This window comes from Phyllostomus discolor, chromosome 4, assembly GCF_004126475.2.
Source record: "Phyllostomus discolor isolate MPI-MPIP mPhyDis1 chromosome 4, mPhyDis1.pri.v3, whole genome shotgun sequence".
In the NCBI taxonomy this organism is placed as follows: domain Eukaryota; kingdom Metazoa; phylum Chordata; class Mammalia; order Chiroptera; family Phyllostomidae; genus Phyllostomus; species Phyllostomus discolor.
The window spans coordinates 120,234,016-120,251,578 of NC_040906.2; positions in this window are offsets into that span (position 1 = coordinate 120,234,016).

The following is a 17,563-nucleotide window of genomic DNA, read 5'->3' on the forward strand; positions in this document are numbered from 1 at the left end:
CCAGGTAATGCAGGTGGCAGACATGACCCAACTCTGACACAGTGGGTTCCCATAGGAACCAGGCCCGATAAATACATTGTATCCTTTGAAGCTTGCTTTGTTTTGAATAGCCCTGGTGATATAAGCTGGATGTTTAAGTTCAAGGCATAAGGAGTAAACTCTTTACTCTTGAAACACGTCTTAAAGACCCTTTGGCATCAGCATGACTAACAGACCCTGACCTATGACAGATTTCTGTTTTCCTTCCATTGTTATCTATAGATAATACCTGTTTTTGTATGACTATGACCTTTTCGACATTGGTTGATGAGCTATGCATGTATGCTGTATACATACTGTACATACATACTGTACACCTACACATACCATTCCCAATAAAAGCCATTTGGGAGAAGGGCTTGGGGCGTTCTCTACTAGAGGGAATTGCCACCCCCTTCCCCATCAGAACAGCAAGATTGTGTCCGGAACGACTTATTTCTCATCCAAGGCGGACAGGAGAATTTTGCAGGCTGGAGTTCCTCCCACAAATTTTAATTAATTTACATGGTTAGGGAATACAACTCCAGCCATCATAGGTAACTTGGAAATATCACCACAAATCATGGGATAGCAGAATAAAAAACTGTCAGAGTAGAAAGGTAACTAAAATAATTCCAGTAACCCCCTGAAATTACATTTATTTAAAAAAATTAATTTTTTAAATTTTTATTTATTAATTTGAGAGAGAGAGAGAGAGAGAGAGAGAGGAACAGTGACTTGTTGTACCACTTCTTTATGCATTCACTGTTGCTTCCTCACTGGGGACTGAACCCACCACCTTCGCATCTTGGGACAATGCTCTAACCAAGTGAGCTACCCAGCCAGGTCTGAAATTACATTGAAATGATGCATGAGTGAAGGTGTACCATTTCCTAGGTAGAAGTGTTCCTAACTTCTAGTAGATTCTTAAAAGTATTCTTGATGCACCTCAAATAATGAGCTATTCTAGTTCAATGTACTATTTTTGGGGAGTAAAAAAAACCTGTTAAATGTAGTTATTGAATTCAATTCTCACATGTCTGATACTGTTTCATGTTTTAGTTTCTTCAGATTAGTTATTCTAAAAAGAGTAAAGTGGACTTTATACCTCTTGTGGTTCTCTGAAGTATATGACCATTTGTGTTACCTAATGAAAATGGGGTTTGGTTGCCTGCTGCCACCCATATAGACAAATTCCAGATGCAGAGATTTGGTGAGAACAGGAAATGGGTCTTTTATTCAAAAGCTACACAGCCTGGGAGGATGTCAGGCTCCTGCCTCAAAGCCCATCCCCTCTGGAAAACCCAGCCACTCTCAGCCAGACCAAAATCAAAGGCAGCATTCAGAGTTCCTTCTCCCATTTAAAACACCCACCTTTGGAATAGCAGGTGGCTGCTGCAGTCATCCAGGTGGCTTCCAGTTGGGCTTCACACTTCTCATTGGAGTCTGTGTGTGGGGCCTATATGGACACACTGCTGCCACTGTTTCCCCAGCCAGAGGTCTGTAGCCACTGCCATCTGCTGTGGCCAGCTGTGCAGGAACTCTGTGCCAGCTTTGGGGCCTGGCACCCACTGCCCAGCCACTAGCTTCTAGGGCCTGCCAGCCCTACAAAGCACTGGAACACATATCCACGTGGTAGGTCCAAGAGAGTGAGCGTCTCTTCCATCAGTTTATATAAGCTACTCCTGTGCGATGGACCCAGTGCTCATACTTCCATGCACTTCAAAAGGGTCCACGCCCTCACCTGCAACCAACACTGTCTTTTCCCAGGCTAGACTACAGGCCTTCACCAGACCATCAAGCCTTGACCCTCGCAAGCCTTGTGCGGGCTCAGTGCATGACTTTCTCCCTCTGTGTCTTGCCTGGCAGGAGGGGGTCTGTCCTTAACATGCAGTGCTCTTGTGGTCCCTCCCCACTGCTCCCACTCCCACTCTGGGCTCTGGCTAGGCTACTGGTACTGGCCAGATTACCAGTATCATTTGCACTTAGGGCTTCTAACCTCTGCAGCCAGGGCCAGCCTCTAGAGGCCCCAGGGGAGGAGATGGAGTGTGTGGGGTTGCTCTGTGTGCTTCCCAGAATTAAATGAACCTGACTAAAAGACTCTTGGGCCCCATGCACACTCTCCATTGGTGTCCATGCCTACGGAGGGACTGGAAATCAGACTTCTCCCACTTTCCATGGGTTTCCTATGTTTGTTAGTTCCCATGTTTATTATTTTTTATTTTTTGATTGTTGCAGGCTATCTCTATGCCTAGGATCAGTCTGAAGTGTACATTTAAGGTCTTCACGGATCTTTTCTCAGTCTTTCCCTGGGTGCACATGGTCACTTTCTAATTTTCCCTGAATATGCAGTTTTTAAAAAAATTTTCACCGTAAAACATTGTTTCATTGAGAGAGAGAGAGAGAGAGAGAGAGAGAGAGAGAGAGAGAAAGAGAGAGAGAGAGAGAGAGACAGAGACATTGATATAAGGGAAAAATCTATTGGTTGCCTTCTCCTACATGTTCCTATTGTGGACTAAACCAGCAACCTGGGTATGTGCCCTGACCAGGAACTGAACCTGAGACCTTTCAGTCCATGCGATGACACTTCAACCAACTGAGCCATACTGGCTAGGGCTGCAGTTTGTCTTTGAATCTCTTAGTCTTTAATTTCTGGTTATGAAATTAAAGGGAAAAAGAAAAATTAAGGGAGGATAAAAGGGTGCTAGTTCTTTAAATCCCTTGGAAGTCAATTCAGGGAGAGGGAGAGGAGCTTGCACAAAGGAAGGAGGTGCAACAATGTGCACCTACCTCTTTCTGCACCTCTGTGATTAGAAGCCTGGATCAGACATCAGAGCACAGGCCACTGATAGTTGAGGGACAGGGTCCTTTTTGCCCACCTTCCCTGCCAGGAACTGCATGCAGGCTGCTCTAGAAACAAGTACACAGTTGTCTGCGCTGGGGTCAGGGATAGGTAGTTGCTATTGTGCTAACAGTCAAAATTGACCAAAATTAACTAGTGATTGACTTTGCAAGCCTTCCCATGGAAGTTGCAAAATAGTTATATCAGATTCTGCCAGTGTAATTGTTGTCTAGGTAGGGAGACAGACTCCTGGTGCTTCCTACTCTTCTGTCTTGTAATTCTTCAATGTTGTAACATTTTAAGACAACCAATCTGGCAGCTCTGAGTACGGTTGGAAACACCTGGGGTGTTGACAGAAGACTGCAGGCAGGGGTACATCAGAAGACTTAACAAAAGTCTCAGTGCGAATTACTGAAAATTTGAACTTGGAGAGTAAGAGGGAGAATGTTTAAAGAATATGAGAAGCATTAAATGTACTATATAAAATATAAATTAATGTGGGAAGATTTGGAAGGAAAGAGGAATCAAAGGTGATACATGAAAGAAAAAGTTATTCAATAAAATAAATGAAGCATTTGGAGTGGGAACAATCAATTTTATTTAAAATAAAGGTGCTCAGGTGGCTGAGAATCAGGATCCAGGCCAAAATTATTGATGAGTTTCTGTTTAAGTCCTTTGAAGTAGAGGGGATAGTTGACAGCAGCCAATGGCATTAAGGCTCCATCCTTTGGTGGGAGCCTTAATGCCATTTAGCTCCTATCTTGAATGTAACCGCAGAAACTTACTAGAACCCCAGGAGCTGGCTCGGGAGGGAAGGGTGACTGCTCTAGTCTTACTTTCTCCTGGGTTCTCTTTCACTGTGTCCTATTGGCTGAAATCAAACCAATACTAATTTATGGGCCACCTTTTAAATTCCAAGAATACTGTGAATTTTCATGAACAATGGAAAAAGTAGAACACAAAGTTCAGTCAACCTAAGTGTGTATGCATGGATGGGGGAGGCCTCATTGTTCTCTGGTCAGAATGCAATCATTGCTGTTAGCTGTGTAGATCTCACCACATACCGTCCTTGCCATTCAAATGGAGAGGCACAGGGAAGCTGAGAACAATCCACAAAGTGGGTAGGAGTTCAGAGAAGGTGGGTGCAGATTGAGCATCTGCATATCAACATGGAAGTGATAAATTCTAATTCAAATAATTACCTTAGGGTATTAGTATTATTCTTCTACCAAAATCTTAAGGAAAACTAAAAACAAACATTTTCCCACTGCTTAACTGAAACTATCTAGCATTTGCTAACATTATTTCACTCATGTTTTCCCTGATAACTGCTTAAATGTTTCCTTTCCCCTTCTGACCTGTGGAAATGGCTTTCTCAGCAAAGTTGCCATTTTACACAAATAGCATGGTCCTGCTTCAGAGACCACATAGATTAACTAGAACAGCTGCTCATTTTCAATTAGCCTGAGAGCTGAGCTAGGCTCTGGAACTGAGAATACCCCTTAGGTTTCACAGTGTGGCAATGGGATTGGTGGTAGATGACTGGCCTTAGCATTTGGCTGCTCAGAATGCTTGTCTAGCATGGAGGCATTTTTGCATTTTAGCCTGCAGAAAAGACTTTCCTTGCTCGTCCAGGTAAGTCAGTGATGCGGAGAAGTAGAGGGGAGGAGGGAAAGTGCTGAAATGAGGAGCAGAATGTGACATTGCTCATACCTTTTAAAGTTTGGAGTTGGGTTGGACCAAGAAATAATTAATCATCTTAATAGATTTTGTTTTCTTTATTAAAATGTCAGAGGGCAACATGAATTAAATTTTAAAACATTTTAATCCTCACCCAAGGATATGTTTATTGATTTGAGAAAGAAAGAGGAAAGAGCGGGGAGCGAGAGACTTGCATGTCCTGACCGGGCCTGGAATCTGCAGCCTTTGGGTATGTCGCACTAAGTAATCCACTTGGCCGGGGCTTCAATTTTGTTTTAAAGCTTTTTACTGTGAAATAAAACACAGATACAGAAAACCACGTGAAACAAATTCATAGCTCAATTAGTATTTTAAAGCAAACTCTCTTATAACCATAACCCAAGTGAAGAAATACACTTTTACCAGCCTCCTCAATTCCTCTTGGTGCCCCATCTGAATCATACCATTCTTTCTATCCTCCCAAAGTGATTACTAGGCTGATCTGTATACTACTCACTTCCTTTAGCTTCTTTACATTTTCATCATGCAAATGTTGAGGGGAAACAGAGTTTGCAGCCTCAAAATATGCCTTTTGGGATATTGACTATTTTAATAAATGAAAGACTAAAGAAAAATCTTTGACCTTCCATCTAACTGCCTAAAAAGAATTTAGACAGATGACCTGCCCGAGAGGAGGGTGCTAGCATCACAGATAGCTGTAGTATAATATGACCTAGTGTGTGGTAGAAAGGAACCCAGTAAGGACCCCTGAACCAAAGTCGTCTCTGTATTCCATTGTTAAAGATGTCCCAGCAAACTGTTTACCAAATATTTGCTTTTCCACCTTCATGTGAATTGCCTCCCTGCCCCTTGAAGTCCCAAACCACTAAAACTCCTCTTCTCCTTAGCTCAAGGTGGCTCATAAGCCTTAACTGCCTGATCTGCTCTCAGGTCCCCTCTTCTTGTGGCACCCCTGTATGTACCTATAGAATAAATTTGGTCATTTTCTCCTAATAGTCTGTCTCATGTTATTTTGATTATTACACCAGCCAGAAGGACTAAGGAAGGCAGAGGGAAACTTATTTTTCCTCCCTCATAAGGTTTATTTCTGGACACCATAGTTTAATTTTGCCCATTTTTGTATTTGACATGTCTTTGAAGTCTGTGATAATGTGCAGGTTACCCCTCCATCCCTTTTCTTTCTAGAATAATTTATCTGTTGAAACACTGGACTTTTGAGCCTGTGGTGCTTCCCGTAGTCTAAGTGTCTTTGGTCCCACAGTCACGATGCAGGTCACCACACTCCTTTTGTGGGGGTGGGGGCAGGAAAAGTAATTTTTCCTCTACCCCTCCAAGGTGCTTGGCTATGACATCCCTGTAATAAAAAGATAGATTGACAGGAGGAAAAAACCCAGAGGTTGAGTAACATGTATACCTCATGTATACATGGGACACACCCAGGAAAGCCAAGTAATTCATCCCACATGGCCCAAGCTGCTCTTTAAAGAGCATCTCCAGCTAAAAAAAAACAAACAAAAATTCGGGGGTGTGGGAAGCCATTCTGAGGGGTTTTCAGGCAAAGCAGAGTAAAGGAGGATATGGTTGTTATGCAGATTCAGGTGTTGCCTTCTTCATCAATAAAAGATTTTAGAGATTTAGTCATCCCCTCCTCCTGGTGTAGGAAGGGAGTTGCCCTTTACATAATGGATATTTCTCTTATAAATGTGAATGTCTCTTACTAGGGTAACTGCCACTTAGTTTTCAGAGCTTCTCTGTCTGCTGTTTCTTAAAAACAATTAGACTAAAATGATTCTTATGCCAACAAAGCACATTTTGGGGTAGCACACTCTGTTCTCCCTCACTCTGCTTACTACAATATGCTGTCTCCAAATTGGCAATGGTGATTTGCTGTTAATCTTTGGCCATCTTTGGCATTCCTTGGCTTGCAGGTGCATCACCCCAGTCTTTGTTTTCTTCTTCATACGGTTTTCTCCTGTGTATCTTCTTCTGTGTCTAAATTTTCTCTTTTTAAATGGAAGCAGTCATATTGTATCAGGGTTCACCCTAAGGAGCTCATTCATATACAGGTACTGTTAGGTCCAGCCAGGAAGTGGCAGCCAGAGGGGAAATAAAGGCAGGGCCCACACTGTTACAATCTAACAAAGAACTTAATACAAAAGGCCAGACCCAAAAGGAAAACGTGTCTCACCATGGACTCAGCAGCCCTGAGATTAGCTAAGTACCCACTTGTAGTCTTGGCTCAAGTGTATAGAACAAACTTACTAATTAACTTACTAGAAAACTTCCTAACAACTTTACTTCCTCTGTATGAGGGACATTCAGACTAGCTTCGTGCCTGCTTGCAGCTTTGTGCTGGTGTGTTTCATAAATAAACTTGCTGTCTCATTCCTACTCTATGTGTCTCTCCCTTGAATTCATCTCTTGACAGTGAGACGAGGACTGAGGCTGGGATCTCCAGGCTCGGGTCTCTCTCTCCCCGCCCATAACAACACTAGGGGTTAGGACTTCAACATAATTTTCAGAGAGAACCCAATTTCACCTTTAACAGTAGGTAAATGCTTGACCATGTGAGTCCCAAAGCTTAATGTGATAGCTTCCAAGTTATTTTTTCAGAGACAAGCCAAGCGGGCAGGGCAGGCTGCATTTTATAGCTTCTGTGTTTGCACCAGGGATTCCTAGGAGTACAGAAACTGATAATCTAGAGAGAAAATCAGTTTGTGACAGTTTGACAGATGTCTTTTTTCTTGGTTTTCTAGTCAGATACCCCATCATAGATAATGGTCTTATAAAATATTTTAAGCTAATCAGGTCAAGTCAGGTCAGAATTTTAATGGGGTTTTCCTAGGGTAAACACAGGTATGCTAAAACCTGCAGGTGGAGACTGAGACAGACTCATAGAGAGCAGGATGACACTAAGTGGGAAGGAAGTTAGGGGGCTGAAGGATTAAAAAAAAAGACATAGACAGTAGTGTGGTGATTGCCAGTGGGGAGGGGGTGTAAGGGGACTAAATGGTAATGGAAAAGTACAAAAAAAATAAAAAAATAAAATTCGTATGGACATTTGCTTCAATCAGAATCTATTCAATTATAAGATGGTTCACTTATATTTTAAGAAAAACTTACCTTCTTCCTACCATTTTAAATTAAGATGGAAAAAAATCCTTTTGTTGAATTTCAGCAAAAAATTCACTCTTTGATTATTCTGAGTTTTTCTTTGGTATTACCATTTCTGTATTTTTAAAATTATAACAACTATATTAAATCTGTATAGTTCTCCCATTTCAGAGGTTGTTAACAGCAATATTGCACTCTTCTCCCATTCCTCTACCCACCACACTCTGCGAGAAATGTTTAAACTTTCCCGGAAGTATTGCCAAGGCAAAACCAGATTTCTGGGAAAAAGCCTTCCAATCTGAGTATTGGTAATTGGCTCAGCCCCTTTAAAAAGGTTTCTCCTGTTGAGGAACAAATTTGAACAGAAATCATTAGAATTCAGAGGGAACAAAAATCATTGTTTTTATTTTAAATTTTTATTAGGTATAATTGACATATATTAGTTTCAGGTGTATAACATAATGATTCAGTATTTGTATGTGTGCAAAATGATCACCTCAGTAAGTCTAGTTAACTTTTGTCACAATAGATAGTTACAATGTTTTTCCTTGTGCTAAGAACTTTTAAGATCTGCTCTCTTAGCAAGCTTTTAAATATACAATACAGTATTATGAACTCTAGTCACCATGCTGTATATTACATCTCCATGACTATTTTGTAGCTGCAAGTTTGTACCTTTTCACCCCTTCACCTCTTTCACCCACCCCACCCCATTCCCCAGAAATTATTGTTTTTGAGTCTACTGCATTGTTTTAAAGATCACAGAATCTATAAGAAGATGTTATTTTCCAGTTTCTTAATCTTAGTTATCTGGAAAAACCCATTATGTTTGATTTGTTTGAGCTAAGTAATTTCTAATTAATTTCTGAACTCTTCTTCTATGAATGTATGTCTAATGAAAATTTCTCTTTTCCTGATTTAAACATTAATTTTTCCTCAGTGTGTGGTGATGGCAAAATGATATTATTACTACCTCTAGGCCATCTTAGTTTTTATGAAAACATTTCTGCCCCTCCTCTAAAATGACTCTCAATACTTAGAATAATACTGAAACTAAAGCATGCATGAAAGTCATCAGTAACACTGTATCTACACTCTATATAGAAACATTCTCTCAGGCATAGCAAAAGTCCATTTCCAGCTTATAGCCATTCATTTGGCCATGACATTTGACCACCTTATGTTTTTCATGACTTTAAAATAAAAACTAATTTTTATTAGATCTGTGTTCTGCATGTTCTTGGGAATTTTAGGAAAATATAGTATTGTAACCTAAGTTATTAAGGGGTCTATTTTTTCTCAGTTGTGGGGGCACATAAAGTAATTTTCCTCCCTTTCTAAGTTCTTCTGGCTGAGCTGATAACTGAATTAACATGAGACAGTTTGATGGGAGAAATTGTCCAAAATTTATTATGGATGTACATGCCAAGTGCCATAAAAAGATGAGACCTGAGAATGCACTGGGAAGTTGCGGTTTATATGCTATGCCATTCTGGACAAAGGAGAAGGCAGGCAGGAATCTGGAAAGTTGAAGTAGGCAACTCACAGGTAAGAAGCAGCAAGCACATGGTAGGCAAATTCTTGCTGGGCCACCTAGAAACAATTGGACACAGAAAGGGAAGTTCAACAAACAGGCTTTGCTAGATTTCTCACTGTCAGCCATATTCAATTTATATTATGAGACTATTGTGCTGTTCCTGGAGTTACAGAGCCCCACCAATGGTGTTCTGGAACAGCCGTGGGGTTCAATTGCCCATCACCAGGAAGTGTAACTCCCAAGGTAAGAGTTTAGTGTAAAAGGAAAGGGGTTGTTTTTTTAAAGGTTATATAGATTTAGAATAATGGCAGATTTAAGCTGTTAAGTCCTGCTCCCTTTAAAAGCACCTAAAAACAAATAGCCCTGACTCCTCTGCCAAACCAGGCCAATTTCAGAAAACACCACTCAGAGGTACTGTTTTTCAGAAAAGCAGAAGTCTGCAGCTCAGCAGTCCCAGTCACAGTTCAGTGCCAAGCATCTCTCATGAATCTGGGTGGCCAGGCAGGTGCCTGTAGCATTGCCAGCACTGCTGCTGTCTCCTGTAGGTAGACTTCCAGGCAGACCTCCCAATCTCCTGTCAGCCTTCTCTGGAGACCTCTCTGCAGACCTCATGGCTGACTCACTGATCTTCACATCTTCCATGCCTATTTTAAATGCCTGGCTCAGAACTTCCTATGTAATCTAACATCCCGCTCTTCCTGTGGTACATTAGTGTCTGCCATTTTTATCAGCTCCTCAGTGCCTTTGATCCTCTTTTGGCTGCCATCTTTAGTCAGGGCAAGAGTTCCCAGTGGCACATGGGCATCTGGGATGGGCATCCATCCCCTGTTAATTCATGTAGGCGCTATATGAGCTTCTCCTGGCTATGTCACAAGTCACTGCCTGTTCAGACAGTCACATACACAATTCTGAAACTACCAAGCTCTTTCTTTAAAGAAGGCATGGGCTATTAACTTGCCTTTGTTACATAATGTGTCTTAAATGCTGTACTTTCTTTTCTGTGGGCACCCCTTCTGCCCCCTTCTGCCTGCTTCTGCCCCCCAGTGTCTCCTGAAGGAAGGTTGTGGGGGTGTTCCCTTCTTATCAGGGGACCCATGTTGCTACTATTGATATTGTTAACATTTTCATCCTCTTCCTCATTATTATTAAATATATTTTATTTTCTAACATAGATAATCTTGGTTAATAAATATCATTTACCTTCGCACTAATCACTGCAATTGAATAGAGAAATGAACTCTATATTTTAGGTCTAGTTACTCACTAATATATAATGAATGTGAATTCTTCTCTTTCATGTTAGTTAAAAGTCACAAAAGTCCTAGTCAGGTAAAGCTTCAAGCATCCAGGTATATAGAGTTGAAGAGTCTTACAGATTTTACTGTGGCCTGTGATTTGACATATAGAAATGAGTATCGTGGGTTTTTCTGGACTATAGAATTATTCATCAGAGCAGAGGAATAAGAATCATAGTATTTGGGGCTGGACTGTAGGAACTTTGGGTTTATACTTCATAGAATACTCATAAATCCCAAATCTCTTAGGACCTACCATAAGAAATAGTAATTGACTTCTATAGAGTGGAAGGAAATCTGTCTATTTCTATTTTTTTTTTTTTTTTTTAGTTTTTGGACACTCCTCCCCTCCAAAATTAGAATTTAATTACAAGCATTTCAGAACTAATATTTAAGTTGGTAGAGTAAAAGAGTAGGCTTTAAGATTTGACCCAGATTTCCTCTCCTAATAATTATACTAAGTAAATAATTCAGATAATTTTTTGTAATATGCTTTATAATATGAAGATGGACATAATGTAAAGGCTTAACAAAATAAACAATTTTAGGTATGTTATATATTGGAAGAAAATAGCAATAAGGATAGTTACTGGATAAAAGAATAAATACACACCACCTAAAACATTTTTCTTCTATTCTGTGGATCAAAAACAGCAGTTTTACCAGTTTTCAAAATCAAATTGAGCTGGCAATTCCCATGTGAAGTTTGTGGAATGTTTGTATGGTTCTGACTTATTGCAATGTCTGAATTGTAGCCAATCCCTCTCCGCATGCGTGTAGTTACTGGTGGAAATCCCTTCTATGCATTACCCATCAGACCCAGTGCTGAGACACCTGAGACACAGCATGAATGACAATTTCAGCTCTATTGTTGAATTTCTTCTGGTCTTCATGCATGAAATGAGGCTTGGCGTTATATTTGATTACTGGGGAATACCACATATCATTTACACAGTCCCTGTAATGTCAGAGGAGCATAGGCTTGGGAGAAATTTCTAGAGTTAACCTAAGTTATTCTCTTACTACTATGATATTCCTTGACTCTATCCAGAGAGGGCACTTAAATCTGGTTCTTTAAATTTGTCTTATTTGATCATTTTAGAATCACTTTTTCCTAATTTGTTGTAACAATTCATAACCCAGGTGGTAAGTTATCACTTATTTCTAACCAAGTCCTTGCTGGTGTGGAAGACATTCATGTTCAATTAATAAATTTAGTAGTACATTTGTATTACATTCATTAGAAGAATATTAGCTTGGTGAAATATTCTGTTGCAGTTACTCTTGTTGCATAACAAAATAATCTCAAATTAGTACCTAAGACAGACACTTTCATCAGGCTCAGAGATTCTGAGGCAGCGAGAATCGAACAGAGCAAACCAAGGACTCCTGGTTTCTGTTCCACAATGAGTAAGCTCTCCATGTGGATGACTTCAAGGTGGGGATTAATTGGCAGCTGGAGAATTAAATCATCAGAAGGTTCATTCACTCACATGGCTGGTCCTGGGGCTAGGATGACTCCATGGCAAGTAACACCGACAGGAACATCTATACAATCTCTCTCCAGGAATTTTGATTCACCAGCCAAACTTAATCTTTCTAGCATAGTATGTTCAGTTGAGTATAACGTGCATACAAGTTATACTAGAAGCAGAATTTAAAAGCTTTACCTAAAAATTCAGAATGTTAAAATTAAACTACATAATTCATGGGTAATATATAGTTATCTTTACAGAAGAAAAAAGCAAAAAGACTCAAATGATGCCAATTGTGTGTGTTTTTAAAAATTTTATTTATTTATTTTTAGAGAGGGAAAGGGAGGTAGAGAGACAGGGACAGAAACATCGATGTGTGGTTGCCTCTCACATGTTCCCTACTGTGGACCTGGCTCACAACCCAGGCACATGCCCTAGACTGAGAATCAAACTGGTAATCCTTTGGTTTGCAGGCTGGCACACAATCCACTGAGCCACACCAGCCAGGGAGAGATGTCAATTATTAATCATATTTTGAATTTTGGTTACATTTTAGAAATCTCTCTCGATATTGTTTTTTTTGACTTCTATAACTAGAAAGGGTGTCCTGCAGTCAATTTATCACCTCGTAAAATCTTGCTAAAGCTTTTGTTTTTGTAACTGAAGTCACAACCTTTTCTAAAAAACAGCTCTTCTTAACATTTGTTAGCATATTTTTTCAAAATTTTATTTTTATTTTGAATGTTGCTCCTAATACCAGTGTGGAGAATAAAAAGGAATATGCAAGTGATTTGTCAGGAAGGACTTTTCTAAAAGCTACAACTCTAGGAAACACAAAATATGAAATGACCCTGCTTTATGATGCCAGGCAGTTGGCATTTTCTTTATTGCTTCACTCTGAGACACGTCCCCTTCTGAGAAATACTCTACCATAACTAATGAAGTCTGCCCAGCTCCTCTGCAGATGCCATAGAATGGTCTGGCATTTACTGTAATAGAGGCTTTGCTGTGCCCTGAGCTATGCATTGACTGGGGTGGTACTGTGCTTGCAAAAGTTATTTAAAGTTGGTCATGACTTAAAAAAAGAAAAGCCCTCTAGGACCAATGGTTTGAGTTAAAGAATTAAGTAAAAATTAAGTTAAGACACTATCTATGAATTCTGCATTTGGCCTTATTTTATTTTATTAATTTATTTTTTTATCTTATGCTTATGCTCATGTTAAACTGCCTACAGGATGGTTTCTTTCTCTTTTTTTCCTGTTCATTTATTTTATTTTTTAAAAATTGTTGTTCAAGTAGAGTTTTCTGTCTTTTACTCCCATTCCAGCACCCCCCCCCCCGCCCCCGTGCTCCTCACCTCCCTCCCATTTCCACCCCCCTAGTTTTTGTCCATGTGTCCTTTATACTTGTTCCTGTAAACCCTTCCCATTTTCCCCTGAAATTCCCTCCCCTCTTCCCTCTGGTTACTGTCAGCCTGTTCTCTATTTCAGTGTCTTTGGCTATATTTTGCTTGTTTGTTTGTTTTGTTGTTTAGCTTCCTGTTAAAGGTGAGATGATATGGTATTTGTCTTTCACCACCTGGCTTATTTTGCTTAGCATAATGCTTTCCAGTTGCATCCGTACTGTTGCAAAGGTTAGAGCTCCTTCTTTCTTTCTGCTGCATAGAATTCCATTGTGTAAATGTACCATAGTTTTTTGATCCATTCATTTACTGATGGGCACCTAGGTTGCTTCCAACACTTGGCTATTGTAAATTGTGCTACTATGAACATTGGGGTGCATAGGTTCTTTTGGATTCATGTTTCAGGGTCCTTAGGATATAATCCTAGCAGTGGAATTGCTGGGTCAAAAGGCAGATCCATTTTGAGTTTTCTGAGAAAATTCCATACTGTTTTCCATAGTGGTTGTACCAGTCTGCAGTCCCACCAACAATGCACTAGGGTTCCCTTGTCTCCACAACCTCTCCAACACTTGCTGTTTGTTGTTTTGTTTATGATGGCCATTCTGACTGGTGTAAAGTGGCATCTCATTCTGGTTTTAATTTGTATCTCTCTGATAGCTAGTGATACTGAGCATCTTTTCTTGTGTCTCTGGATCCTCTTTATGTCCTTGGAGAAGTGTCTGTTCACGTCCTTTGCCTATTTTTTTAATTGGGTTGCTTGTCTTCTTAGAGTGGAGTTGTGCAAATTCTTTATTTATTTTGGAGATTAAACCTTTGTCTGAGGTATCATTGGTGAATATGTTTTCCCATATGGTTGATTCTCTTTTTATTTTAATACTGTTTTCTTTAACCATGAAGAAGCTTTTTATTTTGATGAGATCCCATTTGTTTATTCTTTCCATGAAGGATATTTTATGGAAAGGATATTACTTCCATAAAGGATGTCCCTTGTGATATTTTAACATATTGTGATATGCTCTTAGGTTGATGAAATTTACATACTCTTCATTGTTTTTTCAAATAGGAAAAGTAACAATGGGTAAATTATAGATTAATGGAAATTCCCAAAGATGAAAAAAATAAAGAGTTTTTTCCTAAGGTGAGAACTTCTCTTAAATTAAAAAAAATACAATAGGTAATTGTTCCTGTATATTAAATTTTCAATGGTTGATCAGAAAATATAGTCTTGAATGTTTTCAGCATCTGCTGCTTTGTTAGATTTTCAAACACATTTAGTCTTTAAATTTGCAATTATTAATTAGAGAAGCTATCTTCTTTCAAAAGTAACAGTGTCACAAATAAAAATATTTTTACCTTCAGTATCTTTTGTAAATTTACTACTTGATTTATTACATTTATTAAAATGACTCACACATTTTCTCATTTTAGTCTCAGCAACCAAGGTAGGGAAGTTATTACTTATTTTATATAAGGTAAAGTACTATCAATAACTTGTACAAAATGACACTGTAATAATGTCTGGAAAGCATACTTTTTGTTCTATGTTCATCCCCCACCCCCATACTGATCAAGTGACAGCCAGACACCTGAGCCTCACAAAGAATAATAACTCACCATGCCTCCAGTACCCCGTCTCACATTCCTCAGACTTCTTTGAGTCCTATGACTCACACTCAAGCCTTCATAGGAAGCTCCCCAGCAGGTGAATGTTAACAAAGAGACTAACACTGCATTGTTGCTCAGTTGAAATTAGAGCCTGAGTGCACTGAGGATTATAGATATATGTGTGTATAGATATATGTATATATTTATATGCTGACATACCCAGGTTAGTGGTATAGCCAGTTCCATTATGTGAAATAATACAGGAACAAAAACCTTTGAGTTTGTGTCAACCACCTACATCCAAATCCTTGGGTTAATTTAAAATGCATATTCCCAGGTATCATCTGAGACTGGGCAAATCAGAATCTCTGTGGGTAAGATCTTAAAATTTGTTTCTTAACAAACACTTCAGAAATTTTTATGTGGTTTAAAGTTTGAGAAACACTATTATGCATGATAAAACAATAGAATGAGTCTCTGAGAGACACAGTGAAATTACAAATATCATTTACCTTTCTTTCTCTTCTTGCTGGGAATTGGTAGAATAGCCAAAGGCTAGTAACATCAAGGAGCAAGATGTACAGATTCACACATGGATGTCTCTTGCTGTGAAGTTGATTTTAATTTCAGGTCCATGGCCCTTTTTAAATCTGCCACCATGAGCTAAATTGTCAACATTTTAAAATAATTGTATTCCCACTCTGATAGCCAGAGAATTTAAATCTAAAATTTGAATAAACTTCCTTTATACAACTTCCATTCTTAATTAGAGAATTAATACATAGAACTGGGAACAAAACAACATGTATGACAGGAAGATGTTTATTCATTTATTAGATCTATATTAAATACCTAATAGGTGTAGGCCTGTAGAACCATGCTGAGAAGGGATGTGCTATGGTAAAAAATGATCTATAGATGTTTCTATTTGTAGAAATTCCATAAACATTTTGTTTGGGGGGAGGTGGTTTTACATGAAAATGCTCTTGTCTCACACTTCATTATCATAGCACAGCCATTTTCCACTGGTGTGCCACAAGAATTTTTTTAAAGAAGACTTTATTTATTTTCAGAGGGTAAGGGAGGAAGAGAGGGAGATAAACATCAATGTGTGGTTGTCTCTTATGCATCCCCTGCTGGGAACCTGGCCCACAACATAGGCAAGTGCCCTGACTGGGAACTGAACTGTTGTCCCCTTAGCTTTGCAGGCAGGAACTCAGTCCACTGAGCCACACCAGCCAGAGCTGCCACAAGAAGTTTTAGAACATACAATGCCTGATTCTTTAGTCAGGGGTACTGGCCTCATTTCCCTTAGATTGTCAAATAAAAAAAAAAACAACAGCCAACACAACAATAGCTATGTGGTGTGAATGAATCGTAATTATACCTATTTTTTGTTAGATCGACAAAAAATATATTTTTTGGTGTGCTGCAGAATTTTAGTAGTTAGTTTATATGTGCACTGAAGTGAAAAAGGTTGAAAATCCTGCCACAGCATATTCCTTCTTAGCATGGCTCTCAGTCATTCCTGGAAGTAAAAACTTCACGTTTTAGACATGAATTTCTTCCTTCCTTCCTTATTTTCTTCATTTCTTCTTCCTCCCTCCCTCTTTCTTTTTTTTCTCTTTTTTTTCTTTTCTTTTCTTTTCTTTTCTTTTCTTTTCTTTTCTTTTTTCTTTTCTTTTCTTTTCTCTCTCTCTCTTTTTTTTAAAGTGTAACCTATCCTGGTCCTTGGTTTGAAAATGGTTAAACATTCTACAGGACTGGGAGACCAAAGGCTCCTACGTTAACTCAGGTGTTTGTTTTTCAAGTGGTTAATTCTTTTTTTTCAATTAAATTTATGGGGTGACCTTGGTTAAGACATGAATTATCTTTTCTAATGTATTACACACTTCAGTGGGGTCAGGTGAGAGCATCAAAGAATCAGATTGTTGCTTCTAGGACTGGATAGTCTCTGATGTGGGTTCAAGGATCATTTTAGGATATCAGAAAAGGTGAAAGTATAATGAAGCACTTAAATTTTGTTTTATTTTTTTTCTACTATAGTTGTTCCAATTTCCCCCCATTGCTCTCCCCTGCTCCACCCATGCCTCCACCCCCCACTCCCACAGTCATTCCCACCCTATTCTCCATGTCCATGGGTCATTTATGCTTGTTCTTTAACCAGGCCCTTCCCCTACTCTCCTCCCTTGTCCCCCTTCCCTATGGTCACTGTCAGTTTGTTCCTTGTTTCCATGCCTCTGGTTCTATTCTACTCATTTGTTTGTTGTGTTGATTAGATTCCACTTATAGGTGAGGTCATGTGGTATTTGTCTTTGGCCACCTTGTCTTTGTCATTTGTCTTTGGCTTATTTCGCTTAGCATAATGCTCTCCAGTTCCATACATGCCGTGAAGAAGGGTAGGAGGTCCTTCTTTCTTTCTGTTGCTGAGTATTCCATTGTGTAAACAGTACTTTTGTACGTTAGAGATAGATTCTCAGCATATTTCTCCTCATAAATAATATTGCTGGCTCCAATTTCATGACAATGCTCTCCTTCCATCCCTGTCCCCTCTGCCCTTTACATAGGCAAACA